This window comes from Bufo bufo, chromosome 1 (genome assembly GCF_905171765.1).
Source record: "Bufo bufo chromosome 1, aBufBuf1.1, whole genome shotgun sequence".
Classification (NCBI taxonomy): Eukaryota; Metazoa; Chordata; class Amphibia; order Anura; family Bufonidae; genus Bufo; species Bufo bufo.
Genome location: NC_053389.1, coordinates 702,779,035 through 702,795,359, shown reverse-complemented (window position 1 = coordinate 702,795,359; position 16,325 = coordinate 702,779,035).

Genomic DNA, 16,325 nt, shown 5'->3' with positions numbered 1-16,325 from the left:
TTGTGCCAGCAGGCCTCAAATTAATTCCTACCTACAGCCTACTTTATCTAAATTCATTAGAGGCATGTTGACACAAGGAGAGGAGTCATTACAGAACAGGGTCACACCTAAAAGAAGTCTCCTTGCTGGTGGGTGGGCACACAATATTTTGATCAAAATACAGGTGAAACTCGAAAAATTAGAATATCGTACAAAGTTCATTTATTTTAGTAATGCAACTTAAAAGGTGAAACTAATATATGAGATATATTTATATATTTCAAGCCTTTATTTGTTATAATTTGGATGATTATGGTTTACAGCTTATGAAAACCCCAAAGTCACAATCTCAGGTACCCTTTGCTCAGGGGGTATGGATTAATCAGCTGACTAAAGTATAAAACTTTGAGCCTAGAATATTGAACCTTTTCACAATATTCTAATTTTAAGTTGCATTAATGCAACTCCTTTTAAGTTGCATTACTGAAATAAATGAACTTTTGCACGATATTCTAATTTTTCGAGTTTCACCTGTATATGAGGGTAAGTCAAAAATGACCCACGTTCTGGATGTAGAATTTATTTTAATCGACTTTCAGAAAAGATCTCTCTAATCTCCCTAATTTTCAAGACACTATCCATTGTCACTCATACATCCAACAGAATCAGTTCACGTGCACCCTCAATGTTTTAATCAGTCTGGCTCCTTCTTTATGGCTGACACTTCTGTGACCTTTCTTGAACTATCCATTCATACATACTTTTTCTTTGTGACAAAACACTTTCCCCATACTGTACACAAAATCTTTGATAAATATCGGCACTAGACCACAAAAAATGAATCATTGCACGATGCTCTTCCTTTGTGCAAATCACAAGTGGGGAAGCCATTGTTTCTCACACTGCCATCATAAATAATCGCTCAAACCTGCACAGCAGTGACCAGGGAGATTATGTCGAAAAATTATGTATTTGTTCTTTCTGAAAACTGATTAAAATAAATTCTATAGCCAGAGTGCGGATAATTTTGGACTGCCCCTTTTATTTGCTAAGACCTCATATACTTTTAAATAATGCATTAGTAAAATGTAACATCTATATGTTGCAGGGTTTGGTCTTAATATTGTCACGAACAGTGTGGGGGAAAAACTCCACACTAAACACAGGAGGGAAGGGGAACAGTAACTGGGCTTGGAAACTAGAGAAGTAACAGGTCACCTCCTAAACAACCCTAATCCGGGCCCTAACTACCTATCAATATGAATAGACCTTGAAGGTAGGAATATTCATATGCTGTATACCTAGGCCCTTATATCCCTATAAGGCCCTGGAATGAGGTTAGGACCATAGACAACCCATTCCTCCCCAGATGGACAAATGGAAGTCTCTATCTCAGGCCCAGATACAAACAACAGGAAATATAACAAACACAAAACAATAAGAAAAGACAAGACTTATCTGACAGTAGAAAACTGGCAACTCCAGAAGCACCACGGAGTACAACCGACCAGCTAGTAAGAAGTCAGGAAGGAAACCTATAAACCGCACCTCCAAGAGTGAGAAGCGGCTACTTATGGGAAAGGTAAATTACCAACAAGCAACACCTGAAGCAAGGGGTGTGGCATTCACCAAAACACAGACACAATAAGATCCACAGTGAACTTGTAAATTTAACCCACAAGTTACCAGTCTCTCAGATCTCCTGGTACCTGCCACGGGAACGTCCGTGACAAATATCCTGAGTAAAGATGACCGAAGCGAGCTTCAGATCCTAGATCCAAAGTCACTTTGCTCAGAACTTTGTTTTAATGCTGTACAGAGATACAGTGAGGCAAATTCATTATCAGGAAGTCTCGAGGGACTTCAGTGAATAAATTCAGGAATAGATTTTTCAACTTGAAAACCATTTAAAAAATTGGTTTGAAAGTCAGCTTCGGTACCGAGGTACCAGCCAGTACCGACGCCGACTTTGGATTCCTGTTTTAAAATGGTTTTCCAGTTTAATAATCGAATGCTGAAATTATTCACCATAACTCAATTCACACATTTGAATACTCCGAGGAATCTCCATACAGTATTCAAAGAAGTTTTGAACGAAGCGATTTCGGATCTAGGATCCGAAGCTCACTTAGCTCAACACTAATCCTGAGGATAGGTCATCAATATTGAACACCTACAAAAACCCTTTACAAAAAGAAAAAAATTCCCTAGAACAACATAGCAGCAGAAAAGACATCCCCCTTGAAAAAGCACATGCCCCCTCATAAAGTGCATATTCCCAGAGATGTCAACTTGAAATATATCTTGCAGAGCAATTAGGGCAATGAATGGGGTGATCCCTGAATCCTTGTGAGGTTCAGGGCTGGTTCTAGCTTTGTTAAATAGAGAAAGTTATGTACTATATGTCATATGATTTAAATTTTTTATATTACTCAGTTGGATCAGCAAGGGAGAAATAGGCAAGTATATGCTGATTATTTATTTTATGACATTCATTAGTAAAATTTCCAGTACATAATGAGTATAACCAAGTAAGGGTACTTTCACACTAGCAGCAGGACGGATCCGACAGGCTGTTCACCCTGTCGGATCCATCCTGCCGCTATTTCGCCATGCCACCGCTCGTCCCCATTGACTATAATGGGGACAGGGGCGGAGCTCCGGCGTAGCACGGCAGTTCGCAATGAGAGACTGCCGGACTAAAAAGTCGGACATGCAGTACTTTTAGTCCGCCGGCCTTTTGCCGTGCACTGCCGTGCTTCGCCGGAGATCCGCCCCCGTCCCCATTATAGTCAATGGGGATGGAGCGGCGGTTTGGTGGCACAGCAAAATAGCGACAGGACGGATCCGACAGGGTGAACAGCCTGTCGGATCCGTCCTGCCACTAGTGTGAAAATAGCCTAATCAATCAATGACAGGCCTGTAAATATGGAAATATTTGTACAAATGTATAACACTACTTCTCTAAGGCATCACACACAAAACAAAGATGTAAATGGTAAAATAGTGGGCCTCTATGGCTGCCCTTTACCAACTTTGGCAGTCCGTTCTCCACAAACTCAAATCAACGCCAGGGGCTGGCATACACTTGAGCTATAACTTATGCCAGTTTCTGGCGCAAGTTATAGCACCCCCTTTTTTCCCCCATTTTAGAAAAGTGGTGAGAAGCTTATAAAGTTCCAAATTATGGTGCAAATATGTCAGGTGCCATAATTTTTTACTTTTTAACGCCACTAGGCGTAAATAGATTAATTTATGCCCCCTCTGTGTGCGATGTATGGAGATAATATCTATAAAATCATACATTACACTATAAGTCAACAATTAAAACAAAAGGAATGAAGGTCCTGCGCGCAAGAGCTTACAATCTATAGTGTTTCTTTTGCACAATGGTCCAGCCATCTTAACATAATAGGAGAATACTGTAGATAGATATAAAGCTGCCAGTCACCTGCTGATACCTGTAGTGTTTCTGAGTGCATGGGGTGTGGTGGAAAGTGTTTGATGATGGATCAGGCTCTAAAGAATGGTGTTGAAGGAGGCTGAGTGTGGAAGAGTTAGATTAGTGGATGAGATAGGCAAACCTAAAAAGATGTGTTTTTAGGCAGAGACTAAAATGGGGATGTTGTGAATTAACCTAAATGCTTGGGGTAGGGCATTCCAGGAAACTGGTGGAGCTCGGGAGAAGTCTTAAAGACGAGAGTGAGAGGTTCAGAATAAGGTGAATGTTAGTTGTAAGTCGTTGGCTGAATGGAGAGCACGATTAGGGTGGTGTACAGAAATAAGGAAGGAGATGTAGGGGATGCAGCACTGTGGATAATGCTTGAGTTTAAATTAAATCCTATTTTGTATGGGCAACCAGTACAATGACTGGCACAGGGTGGAGGCAATGGAGTAATCATTAGACAGACAGATGAGCCTGGCTGCTGCATTCAGGGTGGATTGGGGAGGAGAAGGTTTGGTGACAGGTAGACCAATTAGTAATGAGTTGCAGTAATCCAGATGAGAATGGATCAGAGTCACAATGAGAATTTTGTTCTTTCCCTAGTAAGAAAGGGGAGAATTCTAGAGATGTTTTTGAGGTACAGGGGCTAGTGATTAATTATAGGGGGTGAAGGAAGGATCAATGGTAAATATAACACCAAGATAGTGAGTGTGCTGGCTAGGAGTTATGGTAGTGCCACACTTTGGGATGGAGGTATCAGGTTTAGGTAGGCTAGTATATGGTAAAAACACAAAAACTTCAGTTTTTGAAAGATTCCGTTTCAGATAGAGAGAGGACATGATGTTAGAGACAATGGACAGACAGTCACTGGTGTTCTGTAGTTCAGCAGGAGTCATGTTGGGGGATGAAGTGTATAACTGGGTGGTGTCAGCATAGAGATGACACTGAAAACTATATCTACTGAGAGTCTGTTCAATAGGTGCTGTGTAGAGAGAAAAAAAGGATCTAGGACTGAGCTTTGGGGAACCCCAACAGCAAGAGGAGAAGGAAAGAGAGTAAAGCCATTGAATGACACACTGAAGAAGCGGGCAGAAAGATAGGAAGAGAACCAGGAGACAACAGTGTCTTTAAGGCCAGAAGATTGGAGCATGGCGAGGAGGAGATGGTGGTCTATGATGTCAAATGCTGCAGAGATCCAGAAGAATGAAGAAAGTAGTCACCGTTGAACCTAGTTGTCAGAAGGTCATTTGTCACTGTGGTGAGTGCAGCTTCTGTAGAAGGTAGACGGTAGAAACTAGATTGTAATGGATGAAGAAGAGAGTTAACAGAGAGGTAGTGGATGAGGTGAGAATAGACCAAGCTCTCCAGCAGTTTAGAGATGAAGGCAACATTAGAGACAGGTCTGTGGTTAGCTGTGCTGTGCAAGAGATGGGGTTATGACCAAAAGTTTGAAAGAAGAAGGGAAGATAGCAGAAGAGAGAGGGTGAAAATGTTAGTTAGGTAAGTAATGACAGCCAGGGAGAGAGACTGGAGAAAGTGATGGAATAGGGTCAGGAGTGCACATGGTAGGGTCAGAAGAGAAGAGAGGACCCGGGAGACTTCTTTTTCTGTGACTGGGTAGAATGTGGAAAGTGAATTAGTGGAGGTGCAGGGGGAAGGGGATTGATAATGCTTGGAGACGGAGAGTGAATTTCATGCCAAATGTTATCAATTTTCTTTTTGAAATAGGTGACCAGATCTTCAGCACAAAGGTCTGTAATAGGTGCCTGCACTTTTGGACTGAGGAGGGAGTGAAAAGTAGATTATAGAAAAGTGAGAATATCAGGGTCAGGAAATAGATCTATGCGTGGTGTGAGGGAGAATTATAAGTTCTTAGCATAAATTTTTAACGGAGGAATGTTTTCCAGTCCACTATAATTATTTTCTGAATATTATTGAGCACAGACTCTCCCCCCACAATCCATTTTTTTAAAGCAGCCTGAGAACTTCAGAAAAATCCTACAACCTACAATAACTGTGCCACTACTCAGCCATATCAGCTTCTACTGTTCCACTTCCATTGAAGATTTTTGTGATAGGAATCTAACCTGCCGTTAACAATGTAATAACATAAACTTCTGTACTCTATGTTGAAACTTAGTCGAAAGGATAATTTCTTTGAAGATGACTCAAGGCAACAAATATGTGTGATGTTTCACCTTTATCCAACACTATTGCCACCGGTGATATACTGTAGAGAAGAGTTATTTGGTGCAGTGAACGTGTGAATGATCACCAGGGAAAAGCGCTGACCATTCTCCTCTATAACATCTGCAGTAATGGTGTTTGATAAAGGTTACCTAGACTGAAAACACATATTTGTTTCCTTTAGTTATTTTCAATTAAAATTATCCTATTGACAAAGTTTAACATGGAGTGCTGAAAGTCATGTAACATTCCATTGTAGGTTGGTAAGCTCTCATGAAAACATGTCCCCTCTCTCTCCACACCAGCAGTGATGGTCAGTTTGCACTGTGAACTAACCATCACTGCACACCAGTCTGTTTATAGTACAGTACTTGTTTCGTATATTAATATGTATGTGACCCCTTTCGATATGTACAGCGGCTGGAATTAATGGCACTTTAAAATCAATAATTATAGAGTAAAATAAGACAATGCATATAAAGCATCAACATCAAATTTAGGTACCTGTCGTTCAGTGTGTAACGCTGCTGCCCTTTACATTTGATGCGCAGTATTCATCAAGGTTGGATGATCATCTGATGAGACATCCTCCCTCTGTAAATTTTAGATACCTATACTGCACTGTAGAAAATGAGAAAAAGGAAGTGGGGAGAGACAATGAGGGACATTTATTAAGGATTTTGCCTCAAAATTATGGAGTAAAATGCGCCAAAAAGAATGGCGCTTTAATTTGCACTAAATATATCAACTGTTTTCCCCACAATTTTCACGATAAAGAATGCATCACACTAGAAATTAGTTATAAATGTTAAATTACGCCTCATTTATAATCCTGGGCAGAAATGGCTCAAATTGTTGTGGACAATTGAGCCAGCTTATGTGGTGGTGTTTTGTGTAAAAAAGTCGTATTTATGAAAAGAAAAACCAACCTGTCGTGGGAACAAGTGATAGATAAGTATTAAAACAGGATGATGTAAATGAGCTAAACAGCAGGGCTTTGTCAGTAAATTGTCATTAAACAAAAACAAAATATTGACAAAAATGTCTTGAATCTAAGACAAAAGTCGCAATTTACCAGTGAAAATGTCGCAAATATGTTTCAAAAGTCGCAAGTGTGGTCTGGACAGGGTTGACTGAAATGCCGCAAAAAGTCTCACTTTAGTGCTATTGGTGTTAAAATGTGGTAAATCCAGAGAAATAACTTGATAATCCAGTTGATATTTAAAAAAGTCACAGTTTACGAGTGGTGTGCACCTTTTGATATATGAGGTGAAACAAATCACCACTTTTGATTTGTAATGTTAGTATTTTTTTGGCGCAAATTACCCCATTATTGATAAATGTCCTCCAATGTGTAGGATTTCTAAGGGAACAAAAACTATTAGAGTGAAATGCTGCTCACCTGGTGACTCAGGTCCTTTTAGCGATTGCCTGCTGGGGTCAGGCACCGGTATGAACTGCTGAATCCAATATGCAATTGAAGAAATAATAGTAATATATGGTAATAATTGAAGAAGTAATAGTACTTCTATACTGTATTACAGACACTTTCAGTATTTACATTTCTACTGCTTTGTTAAGAAACTGTTCTTCCTATAGTAAAGCATGGGTGTTATATATTAAGCTCATTCAAGTAAGCTTAATGGCTTTTCTCTGTGATGTTCCACAGTAAAGTAAGCAGCAAGCTGTGTCACTGCCACTAATTAGTAAATAGCTGTCATCATGCTGCAGGTCTGGGTATCTGCAGTAGATGCTGACTATAAGTGAATGGATGAGTAAGTATCACCAGCTGTGGCTGACTGCTGTGCAAAGAGCTGGAGACCCTGTGAACACAGCGATACCCACTCAGTTAAACAGAGAGAAAATATTTAGCTCACATTTTATTTTCGCAGCACAGATTATAGCACGCGGTTACAAATATAAGTACAGACAACAAGGCGAGAAGTTTTCCCCAGTCATATTAATCCATACTCATTTATTTATGCAGATTTGTTTTCAAGCTCGAGCTTCAAAACTCCATGAGGCAAATGCTGAGCTGTGAACATATTTACAGGGGTTCACACCCAGGAATGGTTCTTGAGTATCTTATTCCAATCCATGGGCATTAAAAGGCTTTTTAGGAACATAAAATTGGAGCCTGATCCCTGGTCAACCCAACAGTCAACAGAATGATGAGGCATTGGTGTCAGAGACCGGTCATGGAAGGCACTGTGTCAGGAACTACAGTAAAGGGGTTGTGCAATTTGCTCCTACTTTCTGCTGGACCTCCACCGATCACATATACCTGACTTATTTTAACCATCAGTAGTATAGAAAGAAAAAGACCCTTCAAGGGATTATCCCATGATTAATGTAAAAAATGAAAAGCAGACATCCTATAGTACTTGCAGTCTCATTGTAACAGATGTAGAACCAGCCCTGTACCTCATATGGATCCAGAGATCACCACATTCATTGCTCCAATTGCTCTTCTAGCTTTATTTCAAGTTGGCAGTTTAGGCTGCGTGCACTTTCTCAGGGGGCCTCTCCTTTCTGCTGCAACTGGCGGCAATTAAAGAAAGAACTGTGCATGTGCTTCCATGTGCATGTGCAGGACAGAGAAATTAGAAAGAGCAAACAGAATGTGCCTCTATACAGATTCAAGTCAGAGAATAACTCAGTGGCTGTACTAAATTTGCAATTACAAAAGAATTCAGACCCAGGTGCTGTCTTGAAAAATGTAGAATATTTTTCACAGGACAACCCTTTTAATATGAAGTTGTCTCCCTCTGAATACAAAACAACACAGTATCTAGCTAATGCATTTGTCTGACAACAGTGTAATGTATAAGCAAAGGAATTTGTTATGATTTTGTAATGGCGGTTGCTGATCAGCGATGTTCCCCTACTCACCACCACAGTCCTGAACTCCATGTTCGGACAAGCACTGTCCTTCCTGGTCACCTCTGTCATTGTCCCTGTCCGGCTGCTTTATGGGGCAGGTAGCTGCGGTGATCTGTTGCCGTTGTCTTCCCATTCACCGTCACGGTCCTGGGTTCTGTTCTTGCAGACATCATCATTCCTGGAATTCATTCCATGGTTTCCTTCTAGCCCTGCACACTGCATCCAGGCTGTTCCCTGTAGCACCTCGTTAAGGGCCAGCACGCATCACTTCCTGTTCTTTAAAGGTTTTGCACATGTGACCTGTGTGACCAATCCCGCACCTATATAAGTGGTCCAGTCCCCTTCCCAGTTGCCTGAGAGTCAAAAGTCCTTGTGTCCAGCAAAGGTGAATTTGTCTGTGCTTGAGTCCCTATGTTCCTGATCCGTGCTTGTCTTCTGGATTTTGCTACCTGTCTGATTCTTGCCTGCTACGTCTCAACTCTCCTGTTGCTGACCCAGATTGCCTGACCTGTATCTGTGCCCCCTAACCTGACCCATTGCTTGTAAGTCTACGCCTCTGTCTCATCCTCAGTCCTGCACTGTCGCTCCTGGTTCCAACTCGGCCTGTTTACATCTATACCTCTGGACCAGCTGCTTTGTGTGCCAATCCTCCTCAAGAGATAGCAACCTGGTGCTCCCCTCAGGAAAGTCTATCCCACCATCAGGGGTACTGTGAAGAACAAGAGTAACATAGTAATATAGTTTACAAGGCCGAAAAAAGACATCTGTCCATCCAGTTCAGCCTGTTATCCTGCAATTTGATCCAGAGGAAGGCCAAAAAAAAATAATTCTGAGGTAGAAGCCAATTTTCCCCACTTAAAGGGAACCTGTCATGTGTTTATCACCCCATGAACAAACTAGCCCTTATTATAATTTCAATAGTATATTCCGCCCCCTTTTTTTTTACCTTAGTAATATAGTACCTTTGCATTCCCTGTTATTCATTTTCCCACCAATTATTAAAATGAATGAATGACATAATAAACCACGCCCCTTTTTATCATCTACAGTGCTTTTTTTTATTTCTGGCCATGAACTCTCGTCTCAAATCCCATGCATGCGCTCTGTCTGATCAGTGTAATGACGCACATTCATAGCTAAAAGTAAACTGGGCATGCGTTGGCTCATCCTCACTTCCGGTGGACCAGTACAAGCAAGAGTTATTTGGCCGGCAGAGTGCACATCTCGGGTAAGCGTTCTCCTGCTTGACTTGTACTGTGCAGTGGGCGGGCAGCAGCCAGCCTCACTGTTCCCACAGACTCTCCCTGCTGCCCTACACTTTATTTGGTTTTTCATTTAGAACATCGGGAAGAGGTCTGTACATAAATCTAACATCGCAAGCTGCCGGCCTTGCAGCCCTATCTCACTATCTACTTTCATAGTGAGAGTGCATCAGGGCCGGCAGCTTGCGATGTCACATGTATGTACAGACCTCTTCTTGATGTTCTAAATGCTAAACCAAATAAAGTGTGGGGCAGCAGGGAGAGTCTGTGGAAACAGTGAGGCTGGCCAGGGGCGTAGCTAAAGGCTCATGGGCCCTGGTGCAAGAGCTCTGCTTGGGCCCCCCTTCCCTTAGTGCTTGTTGGCAAGGGGCAGGGGAGCACATAGCCTTCCTGCTGCCAGAGGCAAACATTGAAAGGGCACCCCCTCATGACAAATTCTTGATCTAACCCCTTCCCTCCAGCCAGAGGTGTAAATTGACCAGCATAGACTTTCTATAATGCCAGTGTCTTATGTGGCTACGCCCCTAAGGCTGGCTGCTGCCCCCCCCCCCACACTGCACAGTACAAGTCAAGCAGGAGAACGCTTACCCGAGATGTACACTCTGCCCGCCAAATAACTCCTGCTTGTACTGGTCCACCAGAAGTGAGGATGAGCCGACGCATACCCAGTTTACTTTCAGCTATGAATGTGCGTCATTACACTGATCAGACAGAGCGCATGCGTGGGATTTTAAGCTTCTGAACAAGTGAATAGGGGAGTGGCTACAGCGCTGAATAGAAAACACGCTGGACTCATATCAAAATTAGACTTCACGCTGGACTTAAATCAGCTCATTAGCATGTGGCACGTAGCATCTTTGTGTGCTAACCATCTGTCACACCAGTAAGTGAACAAATCTAAGGTACTTTTTAATAGTTAATGATTGTATATAATGAGTTATATTATAATCAAATACCCACATGACAGGTTTCCTTTAAGGGGGAAAAAAGTTCCTTTCTGACTCCAATCAGGCAATCAGAATAACTCCCTGGATCAACGACCCATCTCTAGTAGCTATAGCCTATAATATTATTACACTCCAGAAAAATACACTCTTTTATTGTACTCACCATCACCACCTCCTCAGGCAGAGAGTTCCATAGTCTCACTGCTCTTACTGTAAGGAATCCTCTTCTATGTTTGTGTACAAACCTTCTTTCCTCCAGACACAGAGGATGTCTCCTCGTCACTGTCACAGTTCTGGGGATAAATAGATGATGGGAGAGATCTCTGTACTGACCCCTGATATATTTATACATAGTAATTAGATCTCCCCTCAGTCGTCTTTTTTCTAAAGTGAATAACCCCAATTCTGATTATCTTTCAGGGTACTGTAGTCCCCCCATTCCAGTTATTACTTTAGTTGCCCTCCTCTGAACCCTCTCCAGCTCTGCTATGTCTGCCTTGTTCACAGGATCCAGAACTGTACACAGTACTCCATGTGTGATCTGAATAGTGATTTGTAAATTAGTAGGACTATGTTCTCATCACGGGCATCAATGCCCCTTTTGATGCAAGCCATTATCTTATTGACCTTGACATCAGCTGCCTGACACTGTTTTTTACAGCTTAGCTTGCTGTTCACTAAAATTCCTAGGTCCTTTTCCATGTCAGTATTAGGCCTCATGCACACGACCATATGTATTTTGCGGTCCGCAAAAAACGGATCCGCAAAAAATACGGCTGACGTCCGTGTGCATTCCGTATTTTGTGGAATGGAACAGATGGCCCCTAATAGAACAGTACTGTCCTTGTCTGCAATGCGGACAATAATAGGACATACATGTTCTATTTTTTTGCGGAACAGAAATACGGACATACGGAAACGGAATGCACACGGAGTACTTTCCTTTTTTTTTACGGACCCATTGAAATGAATGGTTCCGTATACGGTACGTAAAAAAAACAGAACGGACACGGAAAGAAAATACGTTCGTGTGCATGAGCCCTTACCCATTGTTTTACCATTTAGTACGTACGGGTGACTTGCATTATTCCATCCCATGTGCATAGCTTTACATTTATCAGTGTTAAACCTCATCTGCCACTTATCTGCCCAAGCCTCCAATCTATCCAGATCCCTCTGTAGCAGTATACTGTCCTCTTCCATGTTAATTACTTTACACAGTTTATGTCATCTGAAAAAAATTTTTTTTTACTGTGCAAGCCTTCTACAAGATCTTTAATAAATATATTTCCCCATTCGTAACTAACTGTGATACATGAATAATACCATATTTTTCCCAAAACGTATATTCCACAATTAGTTGAAATTCTCTAATATTGCTATTACACCACAGAGGTGAAAAGTGTGACGTGTTCAAGATTCCTGGTATTCTATTAATTTTTCCCCAGACCAAGTCGACCATTCGACATAATGGACACTTTCACTTTGTACCAGTCATCTAATAAACCTTATCTCTAAACTAAGAAGAGGTCAGAAACACTTATTTAAGCCACATTCTTATCAGTAAGATAAGAACTGAGATAAGGAGTCCATCTGCTCCTGGTCTGATGGAAAAGACCAAAAATCCAAATGGTGCTACTAGAGCATGTCAGCTCTGTACAGAAAAAAATTACTCCATTTTTTTAAAGACCAATTAAAAAAATCATTTTTAGCTCAAAATGAGTACAATGCAATAATTAAAAAAATTCCCCCAAAGGTGTACATAGCATTTAAGCTTCCAAAGCATCTCACTGAGACGGCTAGAATCTTACTGCGTTCTGATGAGAGGCAAGCCCCTCAAAAAAGCTAACCATAGATACATATCTGGCTTGGCTATATTCACTTGTCAATCCCAAGGCTTGTTGGAAAGTCGGAGCAACTTTCAATTGGTGGTGCCAGAGAGATGGTTCTCTTTCTTGGAAGATACTTTTTTGCAATACAGGACATTTAATATTTATTACTGCTGCTCATTAAATGGAGCAATGTTTCATATTTGCTTTCTTTTAGGAGAACTCTTTAATGGAAAGTCCTTAAATATGAATAAAAGGCAAAAGATACATGTACATTGGCAACCAGACACTCTGCTAAATCAATAGTGAAATCCAAGAGGGCTATATTTCATATTTTATGTTCTACTATGAGGATCAGGTGTTTGCCCATAAGATCTGCATCCAGAGCTGCTGGTATTATTTGTTACTAGGATATGCCCCTAAACTGTCTATGTGTCTGTTTAAATAAGCATTAAGTTCATGTTTTCCTGCAGCAAAATGAGACAGATGAGTATATGAGAACACTGAGGAATTACTCATCCCTTTCCCCTTCATGACTGGCTGGTTGGAGTCTTGATTCAGGCAGGATTTCCAAGGTTACAGGAAGTTCTTGCTAAATACATATAGCAGATACTGTAACTAACTATATATTATTTTTAGGGTGCAAAAAAAGGACCAGCTAAAAGTTGTGATATCACAATGCATATAATAGTGTGTACTCTATATAGAAGCTGATGTATCACAATGCAATCCATTTATAAAAATATTTTTAAAGAGGAAATCCACTTTATAAAGTCAGAATCAAAAGAATTACCACTTTGAAAAGGATCTGTCACCACAAAATGCAGTGCAATCTGTAGACAGCATATTATAAGGGTACTTTCACACTAGCGTTTTTCTTTTCCGGCATAGAGTTCCGTCCTAGGGGCTCTATACCTGAAAAAAACTGATCAGTTTTATCCTAATGCATTCTGAATGGAGAGAAATCCGTTCAGGATGCATCAGGATGTCTTCAGTTCAGTCTTTTTGACTTTTCAGGACGGAGATAATATTGTAGCATGTTGCCTGAATGAACACTTGCCTGAATGCGGGCATTTTTTTCCATAGGAATGTAGTGCCGGATCCAGCATTCAAACTGCCGCATTGACGGATCCGGTATTCCGGTCTGCGCATGCGCAGACCTTTAAAAATGTGAAAAAAAATAATACCGGATCAGTTTTGCCTGATGACACCGGAAAAACGGATCCAGTATTGCAATGCATTTTTCTGACTGATCAGGATACTGATAAGTCTGAAAAATGCCTAATCAGTCAGAAAAAATTACATGCATTTGCATACAGTTTGCCTGATCAGGCAGTTCAGGCAACGGAACTGCCTGCCGGAATCAAACAACGCAAGTGTGAAAGTACCCTTAAGCAGGAGATGCTGAGCAGATGTATAGTTTTGTGTGGATATTCAATAAAGCGTGTAATTTATACATCTGCCGTATTTTTTGCCCTATAAGACGCACTGGCCCATAAGACACACCTAGGTTTTAAAGGAGTACAATAAGAAAAAAATATATTTAATTAGACCTCAGATCAGGCCAGCAATCAGACCCCCAATGTTAATTAGACCTCAGACCCCAATAAGACCTCAGATGAAACCCCATGCCTCAGATCAGCCCCCCATGACATTTATCAGCCCCCATGCCTTATATTAATCAGCCCCCATGCCATTTATTATTACCCATGCCACAGAGGAAATAAAATAAAATAAAACACTTAGTCCTGCTCTGGATGCCATCGCTCCTCATCACCAGCGTGCTCTCTATTCTTCCTGCCATGGCTGTGCTGTGACCCGACGGGCACAGCGTGAGGTCTCAGAGTACCCTCACGCTGTGCACAGCCAAAGCATAGCCGACAGCCGAGGACCAGGAAGCGAAGTGTACAGATCCTTCACCGCTTCCCGGTCCTCCGGTACTAATGAGCGCATCCATAACAGAAGCGCTCATTAGTATTCACCCCATAAGAGGCAGATACATTTCCCCCACTCTGGAGGAAAGAAAACTGCGTCTTATGGGGGTGAAATATAAGGTAAATTTGCTTTTGATTTTTTAGCACAGCTGTACACAGGGGCCTTTTCAGTGATTGATAGTATTTACTGTGTAAGTGTGTATACAGAGATAGCTGTCACTCACTGATAAAGACAGCCCCATGCACAACTGACCTCAGAGAGAGAAGAGATATAAATGTATAAATTACAAGTTTTACTGAATCTTTGCCCATAAAACTATACATCAACCTGCTCAGCTCCTCCTGCTCTATAACATGCTGCCTGCAGATAACACCTGTCCATATGGCCTATATAGGCATGTGGATTTCATAAAGGAGTTCCTCTCACAGCCCCCCTCTTGGAGCTAGAATTGAGTGCCTCTAAGTAGGAATGTCTTCTATTCTGGCATACATGGCACCCACTAAATGGGTAAGGGGAAACTAAAGATTTCCTGTACAGCACCCAAATAATGTGAGCTTTCTTAGTGGTAGATGGGCTTCTTCCAGATGCTCAATCTCTTTAAAAAATGAGTCTAAGCAAGTGAAAGGAGAGATCATTCATTTCCCCTTAAACACTGTGAAGCAGGGACGCTTTAATCACAGGACAAAATATGGCTACCCTTATATACCTAAAGTAAAAAGTTACAGCTCTACAGGAAAGTGGGAAGGAAAAAAGGTAAAAGAAAAATCGGCTGTATCCTGAAAGGGTTAAAGTGTAACTGTTTTTTTTTTTTGTTTTTTTGCTAGTTTATTAGAGCTAGGCATGTATACCTGAGTTAGTCTGTCAATGATTCTCAAAAGATCTGTAATTACCTTATAATAACAGCTTTCATTAAAGTCCTCTGTCCCTTTCCACTGCTCTCTTAAAAGACCATTGCTATGGCTTGTCTGTCTCCAGCTAAGGAGACAGGAAGATGGAGGGGAGGTCCTTCAAATTGTATACCTGCATTAGGCTTCAGAGTGAGGAGGCGTGTCTCTCAGTAATCCAATCTGATTGGCTGGCAAGGAACTGCTGGCTACAGCAAGTGTGTATGGGAAGGGAGGTAAAGCAGTTTTGGCCTTAGAGAACTGGCAGAGGAGCCATCTTGAGAAGGTCCTCATATTGTAGAGGTTAAAACATCCAACATCCATAAGTAAGGGAAAAACTCAAAGAAAACAGTGGTATGTGAAGAAACTAAAGATTACTATATGCATAATGCTGCTGCAGCAGTAACATATGCTAAAATTGACTTTTTTTATGAAAACATAACAATTACACTTTAACTTGTGAATCCGTCACTCCATCTGACCACAAACCCCAATCAAGAGCATTAATGCATATGGCATAGATACTGTTTGAGCTTGATTAGTTAAGTATTGTCTATATTTGTAACATAATAGCAGCACTATTTAATATACAGCAGAATTATATTTCGCCATTGTTTTGCATAATGTTTAACGATATAAAGGTAGTTGCTATAAGTCTGTACCACTCCGCATTTATAGACATCTTAAAGAGTGGCAGTCTCAAAATACAAAGTGTAACAGCTGTCACTTTGTGTGTTAAAGGAGCTGCAGCATTCTGTTTGACATGTGGTATTGAGACAGGTGTCATGGCAACATGCCATTATTTTGTTTCAGTCAGATTTGGATAGATGCCCATGAGAACTATCATCAAGTGGTCCTTAGATGTAAATGTTATTGCTAAGATTCCTTGAGACTAATTACAATCTCCTAAAATAAATAATTCCTGAGACATGTATGGTATATCTATTTTCTTAAACCATTGTTGTGATACTTTA